The sequence below is a fragment of the Molossus molossus genome, unplaced genomic scaffold, assembly GCF_014108415.1.
Source record: "Molossus molossus isolate mMolMol1 unplaced genomic scaffold, mMolMol1.p scaffold_m16_p_13, whole genome shotgun sequence".
NCBI classification, from domain to species: Eukaryota; Metazoa; Chordata; class Mammalia; order Chiroptera; family Molossidae; genus Molossus; species Molossus molossus.
In genome coordinates this window covers 50,955,172-50,958,582 of record NW_023425348.1, presented here as the reverse complement: position 1 = coordinate 50,958,582, position 3,411 = coordinate 50,955,172, and positions in this window count along the sequence as shown.

The window sequence follows — 3,411 nt, the reverse complement described above, 5'->3', positions numbered from 1 at the left end:
ATCCAGAATCCCAAATTAGTCTTCACCCACATTTATCAATGATCTGTAAAATATAATTGATTATTTTCTCCAATAAATTAATCCTCTGATGTTGCATTACGCACTACTCTAAAACCTAGGAACTTAAAGTGACAAACATGTATTTTCTCACAGTCTCTATAGGTCAGAAACCCAGGTGTAGCTTAGCTGGACTCTGGCTCACGGTTTCTCAAGAGGTTGCAGTCAAGCCATAAGTCAGAGATGTGGTCTCATCTGAAGGCTTTCCTGGGAGAGAATCCCCTCCCAACTTCACTCAGATGGTTGTCTGCTCACAGGCTTCAGTCCCTCATAGGCTGTTGAACTGAGGGCCTGAGGTTTTGCTAACTATTGGCTAGAGACCTCTTTCAATTCCTCACCATGTGGAAAATAAGTTATAGTTATTAAGCCAAGGAGAAAAATATTATACAAATCATTGATTTGTTGATCTAGAAGATATAAGGAAGTTTAACAAAACATATTCAAACAAATTAGAAAAATTAGGTAAATGTTCAGAGGCAAACATAAATATAAAATATTAACAGTTGCTTCTTTTTGCCAGCAATCACCTAGTCAAAATTAGGATAGCAAAACTATTTTATTCTATAACATCAAAATAATTAAGCAAATTTACAAATAACTCTAATAACAAATCTATAAAACGAGTTTAGAGAACCATGTCATCCAAATGAAGAGAATTAGAAAACACACGGAAAGATATAATAGGCAAACAAATGAAGAGATATACCATGTTCCTGAATTAGAATATTAAATATTATAAAGGTAATTATTTAATTCTTCTTAAATAATTTAAAGATTTAATGTGATTCCAATACAAATTTTCTGAAAGAGTTCTTCTAAATTTTTTTGACAAAGTGATACTATAGTTCATTTTAAGAGTATGCAGTTTTGCATAGCAAAGAAATTCCAAAAAGATAAAATAAAATAAGATAGAAAAAGGAATGAAGAGAGATTTGTCTTACAAGATAATATAGCCAACGATAAACTTTCAGTTATTAAGATGCTGCAAGAACTGACAGTTTGATCAATGGAGCAATACAAACATTTTCGAAACCAATACTCTTATATGTAAGAATTTAATATATAGTTAAATTTCCATCATAAATCAATGTGTAAAGGGAGGGGTGTTCAAAATATGATGGAACAAAATATGATGGAACAATTGGCTAGGTATTTAGAAAAAATAAACCTAGATTGAAATGACTTAATGATGTGCTTAAAATTAAGACAAAATAAAACCAAACCAAAGACAGAAGAAATCACAAAGCAAAGAACAAACAAACAAAAAAGTAGATTAACTACTTAACAATCTAAAACCTGTTTCTAAGTTAACATAAAATAACATTCAAAGAAATTTGACAACCTAGAAAATTATCTGTAGGCAAAGACTTAGTCTTCTTAAAATATATTTAAAAATTGTTGTCAAATCAAGAAGAAATACACTATATTGCCTCATGGACAGATAATTCACCAAGGAAACATAAAGAGCCAAAAAATATTTTTTAAAGTTTGATCTTTTTAGTTATGAAAGCCATGTGTACTAAAATAATAGCAAAGCAATATTTTCCTGATTTTAAATGTGAAAAAAATCTTTAAAAGCTATAACATTCAGTGTTAGTGAGGGCTTTGTATACTAGCATTAGGTATAATCCTGTCTGAAGAATAATTTTGGAAAAGTATACCAAAGTAGATAAATATTAATATCCTTTGACTAAAGTATCCTTATTAATTGGAATTTATGTTTTTAAAATAGAAGCTATTTAAAAACAGTTTTTAATTTTCTAATAATAGGAAAGAATCATTTAATGTTGATAAAATTAATAATATATTTGCAGCAATTATAAATAATATTCTCAAAAAATTATTTAATGAAACTGGACAATATTCATAACACAAATAAAAATTAGAATAAAAATTGTTCACATGACATGATCATAAATGTGTGTATATCTATGCATGCACACATACAAGTACCAACACTTGCACACATAAAAATGACAGCAGGAAAATATCCAAAACCTAATCTATCTTTATGAATGGATTATAAAATTAGTTTCTTTCATTCTCTTTCTGTTTTGTAATTATTTTCTTTATTTTTAAAATAATTTTGAATATACTGAGAATATTATATTTTTATAATGGTTAAAGAATTGTTGAGAAAAAGGATAAGAGAATACTTCTAAAATCTAAGTAGACATTCATTCATATACTCATTCAGCAAATATTTACCAAGTGTCTACTAGTGCCAGACACTGCATTAGGTCCTTGGTATACAAAGGGTAAACAAAATGGGCAAGATTTCTTCCCCTAGTGATCTTATACTTCCTGTGCCTCTCAAGATTTGTATTCCTGATTTTCGGCTTCCATTTTTCTGCTGTTCTCTCCATCAGAATAAATAAGTTGCATTTTTCTCATACTCAGCAGAAAAAAAATTAGCTTGCTTTCCAGCAAAGAAACCCTAAGCAACCAATTCTCTTAACTTCTTATCCTTTTGCTTTAACAGGCAGCCCTCCCCTGGAGCTAACTTTCTTCCTGAAAGATGACTGTGTCATCAGCAGCAGCCAAATGACCAAATGCCACCTTGCTTTCTCTTTGATTTTTCCAGCCCAGGAACTCAGTTTAGCAGAGTTCTGTGCTGAGATCCCAAAAGAAAAAAATTGTTTTTTTAAAATAAGCTCTTAAGATGAGGTCTAGGAAGAGTTATATAGTAAGCTACATTTCCCCAAGATTTTGCTGCTTTTCTCCAATAAATATAGTGTGTGTGTGTGTGTGTGTGTGTGTGTGCGCGCGCGCGCGCTCATGGTATGCTAGTGATAGATGCTATACACACATAATACATGTGTGCTAGATTTCCCAAACAAAATTTTATAATTTATGAAAACTATATTTAATAAATTATTCTAAGATTAACCTTCACTAATGCTTTTGTGCTTTTAATTACTGATTAGCTGGGCACACGTTTTAAAGCATTATTTTTCCTTCAGCTGGAAACAGCTTCTGTCAGGCAGTCATTCAACATTCCCTTCTAAGTGATAATAATGACCCTACCACTGAGGATATTAAGATGAATGAGGCAGTCTTTTACCCTTAACTCCCTCACAGGGTTGAGCAGAGGTGTAGAGAATATTACAATACTATGAGCTAATGGCTGTGTTCAAGAAGCTTTGAGAACCAAAGGAGAGATCATCTAATAAATTCTGTTAAACCTACACTATTTATGCTAAATATGCAAAGATGTGCAGAAGCTTGAATGGCACACAGAATGGAGACAGGCAAAGAAAGGGCACGTGAAAAGTTAAGGAAACTGGTGAAAATACTATACAGTGTGTACCAGGATAATGTATTGACCTAGTAATGGTTGTTTTGTTTCTACTG